This window comes from Rhincodon typus, chromosome 9 (assembly GCF_021869965.1).
Source record: "Rhincodon typus isolate 14 chromosome 9, sRhiTyp1.1, whole genome shotgun sequence".
NCBI lineage: Eukaryota > Metazoa > Chordata > Chondrichthyes > Orectolobiformes > Rhincodontidae > Rhincodon > Rhincodon typus.
Window position 1 is genome coordinate 14,941,895 of NC_063340.1, and position 11,518 is coordinate 14,953,412.

General features: G+C 45.7%; 1 long non-coding RNA gene across 1 annotated transcript; it reads left to right on the forward strand.

The window, feature by feature from the left end:
- The first annotated feature begins 2,901 nt into the window (after positions 1-2,901).
- LOC125483945 lies at positions 2,902-3,695 on the forward strand. The gene is made up of 2 exons (XR_007262812.1): positions 2,902-3,013; positions 3,576-3,695. It is a non-coding gene; the product is annotated as an uncharacterized LOC125483945 (long non-coding RNA).
- The last annotated feature ends 7,823 nt before the right edge of the window (positions 3,696-11,518 follow it).

An 11,518-nucleotide genomic window follows, 5' to 3' on the forward strand; every position in this document is an offset into this window, starting at 1 on the left:
TCCATCTCCTCCAGGGCACTTAAAGGTGGGCAAAAAATGTGTTGCTAGCCAATGACCACATCCCATGAAAGAGCTAAAAAGGTCATGGGGTTAGAGTTTACATCGATAGGGAGTGGCAAGGACATGGAGGAATTCAGGAGCAGAAATGAGAACTGTACAAATGCCAACATTGGCATCGGATGGGAACCAATCAAGGTTACAGAGCACAGGAGCGGTGGATCAAAGGGATTTTACACGCTTTGGAATATAGGCAGCAGAGAGGAGTGCCCATCAGAAAATGGAAACTTTATCAGGCTTCAATATCAAATGAGCAGAAAGATTTTCCAACCAAATGTTGGAAAGGCCAAATGACATTGCTTTTGGATCGCTGTTACAATCTTTGTCTTCATGTAACTGACTTTACCCTTGCAGTAGTCTGGACCAGACTGTTTGCTATCTTGGGATTAAATTTCACTCTGAAATGAGTTTCTAATCACATATCTACAACATCACCAAGATAGTCCATTCTCACCTCCCTGAAAATGATTCATTTTATTTTTGCCTCAGACTTTCTGTTCTGAAACCCTCTTCTCTATGTTTGTTACCTCCAGCCTTGCCTTTTCTAATATATTCTGAGCTGGTTTCCCATGTGCTTGTTGATCTACATTGACTCCCAGTGAAGCAATGCCCTCAATTTTTAAATTGTCATGCTTAATTTCAAATCTTTTCAATGGTTTCATCCCTGCCTTTCTCTGTGATTCCACCCAACTGTCCCCTGAGATCTCTATGCTCAATTAATCTAGCTTCTTGAGCATTCACAATTTTAATTGGTCAACCAGTGTCTTCAGTTGTTAAGATCCCAACCTTTGGAATTCCCTCTTTGCGTCATCCACCTCTCTACTTCTCTTTTCACTCCAAGGACACTCCTTAGAACCTACCACATCGGCCAAGCTTTTGATCACCTGACCTAATACGTCCTAATATGGGCTGGTGTCAAAAGTTTGTTGAACTGCAATCGTGAAATGCCTTAAAATGGTTTATTACATTAGAAGTGCTAGAGAAATGTAAGTTGTTGTTGGTGTTCAGGAAAAGTCCAATGGGATTGTGACCCTAATAGTGCACAGTCTGTGGGATCTGACACAAATCTTAACCTAAATGTGATCCATTGTTGTTGTCAGTTTGATCCCAATGTGCAAACTGAGCAAATGAACAGGAAAAAAAAGCTGGGTTAATTTTTCCCTCCACAAGATGAGAGGAGAGAGTGAGCCAGTGACCAGATAAAAGAGATTAGACTGGTGGCGGTTTAACCTGAGGGTCACCACATTTCAGGTGAGGGAAAGAAAGTCCATCATGGTAACCTCAGCTGGAGTTGAACCCATTCTATTCACATCAGTCACAGATTGCAAACCAACCATCCAGCCTACTGAGCTAACTGGTCCCCAGCCACCAGCTCTGTTGGAGAAAGCAGCTGACATTTTTATTTTGAACAATTACCAGTTTCATTCAATTCAATTTCACTCTCTGTGCTTGCTCAGGGATATTCTTCCTAAACCACCCTGTTGAGAGATGTTATTACGCACCTCAGAAGTAGGTAGGGATTTGAACTGGGATATCTGGCTCAGAGATCTGATTTTTAAAAAAATTTCAAAATATACATTATTCATAAAAAGTATCTATATATATACATAGTCACAAACACAGTTTGGTTCTATACAATAGCATACCGTGGGAATGTTAGCATGGGAAATGTAGGGTTACAGGGACAGGGTGAAGGATGGAATGCTCGTCAGAGAGACAGTATAGACTCAATGGGCTGAATGGCCTGCTTCCACACTGTAGGGATTCTACGATATTGAGGAAACAAACATTGGAGTTTGTCTCTATCCAAACAAACTAAACCCATCTCTAACTTGAACCACACTACTCCTGGCTCAGAGATCTGATACCTTTTTTATTTCAAAAATATACTTCATTCATTAAAAATCTCTTTGTATATATACAGTCACAAATGCAGTTTGGCTCTGTACAATAGCATATCGAGTAAACAAACAAACATTTGAGTTTGACTCTATCCAAGGGCATCTCTTAACACACACATTTCCATGCATTGGGTCACTGGGAGGGTCTGATAACTGAACCAGCCTCTGCTTCCAATCACTGAGCCAATTCTGTACTTGTACTGCCACTTACCCCCTAATTCCATGGTCTTCCAGTCTGGCATTATTTTGGGTATTGTCAGGGTGGCATGGTGGCTCAGTGGTGCCTCACGGTGCCAGGGACTCGAGTTTAATTCCAGCCCTGGGTGACTGTGTGGAGTTTGCACATTCTGCCTGGGCCTCTGGGTTCTCCGGTTTCCTCCCACAGTCTAAAGACGCGCAGGTTAGGGCGGACTGACCATGCAAAAGTTGCCCATGGTGTCCAGGGATGGGAAATGCAGGGTTGCAGGGATAGGGTCGGGGAGTGGGTCTGGGTGGGATGCTCTTCGGAGGGTCGGTGTGGACTCGATGGGCCGAATGGCCTGCTCCCATACTGCGGGGATTCTATGAATTTACTCCAGCAAGGAAGACCTCAGGCAGTGGTCTTTTCCCCCACTGCGCCTGGTGATCTGATACCTGTTGTGTTTGTTGCTGCCTTGCTCAGTGCAGAGCCCTACGTTTTGTGTGTGTGTGTGTGTGTGTGTATATGAGGGTGGAAGGAAATGTCCTTGCTGCTGATCTGTCAGAGCGGATAATCGGCCAGTGTGGACTTAACTCTCTCAAAGAAGGCGAGGATTTACGTAAATACTCGCCGTTTGCTTTCAGAGAGCTTGGGGTCATCTGGAAAGCGAACCTCCTGCAGAGACGAAGTTCAGGCTGTTGCAGGAAGCAGGGCTCTCATTGGGTGTCAAGGCAGCAGTGAGTGACTCAGCTTCAACACTGCTGGCTCGGAGCTGAGCCAGAACAACAACTACAGAGAGAGAGTGTCAGGATGGCGACAGGGATACAGTATGGAAGATCCCCCCTGGATATCGCCAACGTGATGCAGAAATTGCAAGGTAGACTCTGCAAATCTCGCTTGCTTTTTCTTTTCATCCGTTCGTTGCGGCAGCGATGATATGTAGCGTCCCGCAGTCTGCAAGCACCGAGGACAGGAAATCTGTGTGTCTGTCACACCATCTTCTCATGACTGCAGAATGCACTCGTGCTTACAAGTTGCGTTTTTATTTTAACGCGTTGGGCGATGCAGGGAACTTGCATTTGAGAATTTGCTATGCTAGATTGCTAGACTTCAGTTGCCTTCGGTATTTTGTTGAATCATGATCGTGGAGACTGCAAATCGGGAATAACTGAAGGTTGGGGGTTGGCTTTGCCGTGAGTTCTGAGCGATGTAACAGGTTTGAGTTTCTGATCATAACCATGTCTTGTTTGAATGGATCTACAGAAACGGTGCTGCAGTATTAGCAGTCAAGGACACGCGGTATGCAGTTAGACAGGAGACACTGACCTCACCTTTAACGCTGGTTGCTAAGGTTGCCAGAGAATGGCTGGACTCTGAAATCTAGATTGCGTTTGAAAGGGCTTTTTAATTTGTTTAAACTGTTTACTGTCGTTTCCAAGGGACCCGGTTCTGAGTGCGGAGTGCCACACACAAAAGCAAGATGCTGCTAGAAATCTGAAATGAAAACAGAAAGTACTGGGAGTACTCAGCAGGTCTGGCAACCAATGTGGAGAGAGAGAGAGAGAAAAAAACAGCGTTTCAGTTCAATGAGCTTTCATCAGGACTTCTGAGAGAATAAAATAAGACATGTCTAAGAAGAAGTGCTGCTATCACCCACTTTGCCAGAAAGAATGAGCTGGATACAGGACTGTAGGAAGGAAGACTGCACAGCCATGGGATTAGTTTTGCACTGATCTAGGGCTATAACCCAGAAAGACAGTTAGTAAAGGATGCAACAGGAGACAATCTGCACATTTTTATTTGTGGAGCTGTACATCACCCACATGCACATCCTCAACTCACAACTGCAGTTTCAGTCTGCTGCTGTGAAATAAACACAAGTGAATTGCAGGTTAATGCCCAATACCTACATGCAATTAAGCACTCAAACCCAACAAACACACCCAGAACACACTCACACCCAACAGACACACACCCAGAACACGCACATCCAGAACATACACTCAGCACACACACACACACACCCAGAACATATTCACACCCAACACACACACATACTCACATCCAACACACACTGACGCCCGACACACACTCACCTCTGACACATACAATGTACATACACTGACCAAACCACAGTCATGCTCAATGCACACTCATACACTGACACACTCCCAGCATGCACACCCAACACACAGATATCCAATACACACACTTACACACAGCATACTTACGTCTATCTACCACACAGACCCAGTGTGTGCATGTGCATGCATCAACACATACCCTCCTTAACCTAGCACTAAATGCAGTCTCACTGTTGCCCCTGCTGAAGCCACTTGGCTCAACCAAAACCAGGGCTTGAATCAAGGAATGTCACGGCTTAGCTGCCATTCTGTCTGTCGAGTTAATTGCCACGATAAAGGATCCAGATGATACTACACTTAATTTTCTTTTTAACCGATCAATATTTGATGCTGCATACCATTAATGCTTAAATCTTTCAGACTGTAATTAAGCTTCTGCCCTCCCTCGTGTTAATGACACTAGAAAGAAGTGTCAGGCTCTGAAGGTGGGTGTGTATAATTCAGACCTTGCTCTGCTGTACCAGACAATCTAAAAGGGGAAGCTTTGTAATTACACAATATCTCACACTCCTTTCTCTTCACCTCCCCTCTCCTTTGTCTCCTGTTAAAGACCGGGGCTCGCTCCTGCTGTGGCAATAATTCACTGACAGAATTTCAGCCACGTTGCCAATCTTCAGGGAGGGGAAGCATGGATGCTGAGTGGGCAGACAACTATTTGACAACTAGGGGCATCACCGCTGAGCTCCACTTGTTTACCTACAGCCAGCATCCATCTTTTCTGTGACTGTCTCTGATTCTTGTTTACAAATGCTGGATAATTCTCTTTCCTCCCTTTCTGTTGCCTTGGATTTGGAAGATGGGTCAGGACAACCCAGCATGTACAGGAACAGCAGCTTTGGGATCTTACTGGCTTGTAGCGATGCACCTTCAGCTGGAGGTGGGTGGTGCTGGTGTGGTTGCAGCAGAATCAATCATAGAATCCCTAAAGGGCAGTCCATTCAGACAATTGAGTCCACACTGGCCCTCTGAAGAGCATCCCACCCTATCCCTGTAAGCCTGCATTTTCCATGGCTAACCCACTTGACCTGCACATCCTCGGACACTATGGGCAATTTACCCTAACCTGCACATCTTTGGACTGTGGGAGGAAACCCCCACAGACACAGAGACAGAGACAGAGAGAGAGAGAGAGAGAGAAATAATGTGTAGATTTCACACAGACAGTTGCCTGAGGCTGGAATCGAACCCAGGTCTCCGGCACTGTGAGGCAGCAGTACTAACCACTGAGCCACCCTCAGAAGACCCCAGAAGATTGCTGTGTTCTACCGCAGTCAGGAATGTTAACTCTCTGATTTAATCTCAGAGTAATGGAGACAGGCTTTTACATTACTTCCTGCCTGTGTCAATGATAAGTCAGTGCAAACTGAAACCGATTCCCTGGCTCCACCTTTCCTGTAGTGCAAAGGTTCAGAGATTGTCAATCTTTGTGATCACTGCCCAGTCCCGTTCATTTAATGTTTATTTGAACACAAATCCCGACTCTCCACAGTTTGTTAATTCATACTCTTGAATCCTTCAGGTAAGAGCAGTTGATGTTTGCAGAAGTGCCGTTATGATTCAGTCATTACTCATTATCCGTTTTGTCAGTTGCTTGTTCCTTCTCCTTTTAAACGAGTAGATTTATCATCATAACCCTCTATTCCCTTTTCACTCGTATGCGTATCTAATCTCCCCTTAAAAATACTCCCATTCTTTTTGCTTCAGCCTGGTGGCAAGTTCCAAATTCTCTCTGTCTTTGGGTGACGATGTTTTATCCTGAAATCCTTGTTAGGTTTGATTGTATGTATTTTGTATTCACAAGGTGTGGGCATCACTGGCCAGGCCAGCATTTATTGCCCAGAAGGCAATTGAGAGTCAACCACATTGTTGTGGGTGTGGAATCACATGTAGGCCAGACCAAGCAAGGATGGAAGGATGGCAGATTTTCCTTCCTTAAAGGGCATTAGTGAACCAGATGGGTTTGTCCAACAATAGACTCATGGTCATCTCCTAGTTAGGCTCTTGATCCTAGATTTTTAGTGGATTTAACAATCTCTGTTTGCTGTGGCAGGATTTGAACTCACGTCCCAGAGAATTACCTCAGCCTCTAGATTAACAATCCAGTGCTAATCCCACTAGGCCATCACTCCTCTCTTTCTCAGTGACTGCCTCATACTGAACTCTGTGGTAAGAGGCTTTCCCTCAGCACAGACAATCCATTCTCAACTAAGTGACAGTCCACAGAGGAACTGTTGTCAGTCGGAGTTTGACTATATGAAACCACGTGATCTTTCCAGCTCATGTAACGTGCCAACATTGTGGCCATCGGTTCACCCAGTGTTCAGGGATGGACCCAGCCTGCACTGTCACCTGTGCCTGAGACCAGCCTGCATTCTGACAGACAGAGAGAGAGGGAGAGGCACTGGGGACAGTTCAGAAAGGTGTGGGACAACGGTGTAGCAAGTATACTAATCTTACAACTGAGAATGAAAGAACAATGGAGATTATTAAAAAGTCCCCATCTCTGTGTTGAAAGCAGAGGCACCACAGGAGGAGTTATAAAGGAACGGCAAATAGTAGATATTAGGACTATCGAAGTGTCAAAAGCAGTGAAGGGAAATAAGGTTGATTGATCACTGCCCCTGGAGGATGAGCAGTCTGGAATTCAAATGGAGACACTCTGCTTATAACAGACTGGGCCTATTTTCTCTTGCAAAATGAAGGCTGAGGAGTGATCTGTAGCATTGCAGAGTAGGTAGAACACAGAAGGAGGCCATACAGCCCATCCTGTCTGTGTTGGTTCCTACAGGATCAAGTCACCTCGCCTACTCAGTAGATGTCTTCAGAAAGTCACAAAGTTCTCGACTGAATGGACCCCAGACAGATGTCTCCTTTCACGGGGAAGAGGATAATTGCAGGTCATCGGTGTGAGGCAGCCAATGAGAAATCCAACAGGGAATTCACGACAAAACATTTTTACCCAAACAGAGAGAGAATGTGGAATATTCCACCAGAGGAAGCAAAGAGGATATACATTTTTAAGGTGAAGTTAGACACACATAGAACCATACATTCCCTGCAGTGCAGGTAGAAGCTGTTCTGCCCATCAACTCTGCACTAACTCTCTGAAGAGCATCCCACTCCCCTCAACCCTATCCCTGTAAATCTGCATTTCACATGGCTAACCCACCTAGCCTGCACATCCCTGGACAATTTAGCATGGCCAATCCACCTAAGCTGCACATCTTTGGACTGTGGGAGGAAACTGGAGCACCCGGAGGAGACTCGCATATACACGGGGAGAATGTGCAAACTCCACACAGACAGTCACCCTGGCTCTGTTAAGACTGTAGTGCTAACCACTGAGTCACTATGCTGATCATAATGGCTTGATGCATTTTCTGTTCAAAAATATTTCACAAATGATAACATAAAACCTCAGCAGCAATAATGATATTATTAATAAATGCTAATAAATTGCTTGGTTTCTCAGCCTCGGTAGGCCTGCAGTTGATGTGGGAGAGGAGGCAGGGAAAATTCTGTGGAACTATCACCCCCCGTACTGCATGAGTTTTGCAGAGGTGGGGTAGGGGTGGCATGCGGTGGGTGGGCAGGAGGGGGCGGACGTGCAGATGTCCCCAAAGGCAGTGGGTTACTGACACAACTCGCTAAAGGTCACCTAAGGCCCACCGAGGGCTGGTTGGGATTGTCCAGTCACCCTCCAGGTACCCTTAGGCTGCCATGGCTGGGTTAATTCTTCAAAGGGGGCTCCTGACCTGGGCCCAGCAACAACTGCTGTTCGTCTGGGGCGTGGGGGGGGGGGCTTCTCTCTAATCTCCTCCCAGCCCCCACCCCTTCCACCTCCTTCATGGCCAGTCTGCAAAAGCTATTCTTCAATTGAGGTTGAAAGATGATGGAGATGGAGTGCCTCCATTTTGCAGCCCCCTCTCTCTTACTTACCTTTTATTGCAGCCTGCTCCTTCTTTCGAGGTGGAAGCCTCTGATTGGCTATTTAGTCTTGGCAGCCCACCAACCAACTTTTACCAAATGGTGAGCCTGACCTCTGACCATTAACAGGCCACGTTTTAAAAATTCAGTCATGAGATGTGGGTATTGCTGGCTGGGCCAGCATTTACTGCCCATCCCTAGTTGTCCTTGAGAAGGTGGTGGTGAGCTGCATCTTGAACCGCTGCAGTCCATTTTGTGTATATGGACCCAAAATGCTGCTATTGAGGGAATTCCAAGATTTTGACACAGTGACACTGAAGGACAGTGATATATTTCCAAGTCAGGGTGGTTAGTGGTTTGGAAGAAAACTTGCAGGTTGTGGTGTTCCCATGTATCTGCTGCCCTTGCCCTTTTAGATAGAAGTGGTCATGGAGTTGGAATGTGCTGTCTAAGGGGCCTTGGTGAATTTCTGCAGTGCATCTTGTACGCACTATTGCTATTTCACATCAGAGGTGGAAGGAGTGGATGTTTGTGGATGTTTATGGATGTGGTGCCAATCAAGTGCGCTGCTTTGTCCTGGATGGTGTCAAGCGTCTTGAGTGTTTTTGAAGCTACACCCATCCAGGCAAGTGGGGAATATTCCATCAAACTCCTGACTTGTGCCTTGTAGATGGTGGACAGGCTTTGAGGAGTCAGAAGGTGAGGTACTTACTGCAGTACTCCTAGCCTCTGACCCGCTGTGCTTTCCATGTATTTATATGGCAAATCCAGTTCAGTTTCTGGTTAATGAGTAACCCCCAAAATGTTGATAGTGGGGGATTCAGCGATGGTGACACCATTGAATATCAAGGTGGCAATGGTTAGATTCTCTTGTTGGTAATAAACATTGCCTGGGACTTGTGTGGCATTAATATTACTTGCAACTGTCAGTCCAAATCTGGATGTTATCCAAGTCTTGTTGCATTTGGGTGTGGAAGTGCCTTTGTATCTGAGGAGTTGTGCATAGTGCTGAACATTGTGCAATTATTAGCGAACATTCCCGCTTTGGATGTTATGATGGAGGGAAAGTCATTGATGAAGCAGTTGAAGGTGGTTGGGCCTAGGACACTGTCCTGAGGAATTAGGACTCTTGTTGGGTAGTGGTAATGTCTGTACGTCTGAGCCAGCAGGCCCAGGTTCATGTTACACCTGTTCCAGAGGTGCGTAGTAACATTTCTGATCAAGTAGATTTAAAACTATATACCCTGAGAAGCTCCTGCAGAGATGTGCTGGAGCTGAGATGACTGACCTCCAACAACCATGTCCATCTTCCTATGTGCCAGGTATAACTCCAAACAGTGGAGTGTTTGTCCTCTGATACGCATTGATGCTGTATTCAGTCGAATATGGCCTTGATGTCACTTCACCTCTGGAATTCAGCTCTTTTGTCCATGTTTGAACCAAGGCTGTAATAAGGTCAGGAGCTGAGTGGCCCTGGCAGAACCCAAACTGGGCGTCACTGAGCAGGTTATTGCTGAGCAGGTGTTGCTTGATAGCACTGTTGATGACACCTTCCATCACTTTACTGATGATCGAGAGTAAATGATGTGGTAGTAAATGGCTGGGTTGTGTTTGTCCTGCTTTTTGTGTACAGGACATACCTGGGCAGTTTTCCATATTATATGTTATCCTGCTCCAGTGAGTTGTTTAATTTTCCTCAACGTTCACAACTGGATGTGGTAGGACTGCAGAGTTTAACTCTAATCTGTTGGGTGTGGGATCGTTTTGCTTTGTCTATCATTTAGTTTATGCTATTTGGCACGCAAATAGTCCTTTGTTGCATCTTCACCAGTTGACACCTCATTTTCAGGTATGCCTGGTGTTGCTCCTGGATGCCATCCTGCACGCTCCATTGAACCAGGGTTAATCTCCTGGTGCGAGTACGGGATATGAGGTTGCGGATTGTGCTGGAATATGATACTGTTGCTGTTGATGGCCCACAGTGCGTTATGGTTGTTCAGTCTTGGTTGCTGGATCTGTTTGAAGTCTCTCCCATTTAGCATGGTCATAGTGGCACGCAACTCAATGTGAAGATGTAGTTTTAACTCCCACCAATACTGATATATTCACCTGTGGCAGGCAGATTGGTGAGGATGAGGTCACATACGTTTTTGCCACTCATCAGTTCCCTCAACACCTTCCTCAGAGCCACTCTAGCAGCTACACCCTCTAGGAGCAGCTTGGTCAATGGTGGTACTGCTTAGCCTCTCCTGGTGATGGACATGGAAGTCTTCCATCCAGAGTCCATTGTACACACTTGCCACCCTCAGTGCCTCCTCCAAGTGATATCCATCATTCCATCAGTTGAGGGGGATGTGGTCCGTGGTAATCAGCAGGAGATTTCCTAATCCCATGTTTGACCTGATTCCGTGAGACTTCATGGAGTTCAGAGTCAATGTTGAGGATTCTCAGGATAACTCCCTTCCAACTGTATGCCACTGTGCTGCCATCTCTGTCCCTCTGGTGGGACAGAACACTGGTTTCATTGGATTGTTAATTCCACATTTTATTGAATTCAAATTCCATTTGCCCTGGTGGATTTGAACATAACCTGAGTATTTCGGATGACGAGCCCAGTAGCAATGACTCCTCAAAGCTCAGCCCTGTGTCAACAGTAAGTGACGGTGACTGTTTACTGCACAGTTCAGGCTTCTGACCCACATTTCAGCCTGATGTCAGAGTTCAGAATCCTACAGAGAAAATCTTCCCCTGAGATGGCAGTGTGGATTGAGAGATAGTTGGAAAACAGAAAGCAAGGAGTATGAGGAAATGCAGTCACTGTTTAGCTTAGCACAGCTCCTGGCATTCCCAAGGGATTTCTCTTGATCTCTGCAGATGTAAGTGATGTAACAGACATGGGCGGATCCCAGTCAGCAGAGTTTGGGGCCTTTTATAGGGAAGAGAGGGGAGATATGGAAGAGGCACGACATAGGTTTATCTATGCTATCAATGTGCAGTTTTAACTCCTACTAGGTATGTGAGACCTAGGTATTGATATCTGTGTTCACTAAAGCAGAGGTTAACAGCTAGTTAACAGAAGTGTTCAAAATTCTGGGAGGGTTGGAAAATTAAACTAGTGACAGATATTTTTCCATTGGACCATTGGAATAGAATATGAGTATCTAACCTTTTATGCATGTCCCATCACTCAATAAGGTCTTGACTGGTTGATGAATCTATAATGGAAATGACACAGAATGTGGTCTATCGCAAGTTGAATGGGGGGGATGTGATCAGTCGATCATTTTTGAGCCAGCTAACATTGTGGAAGC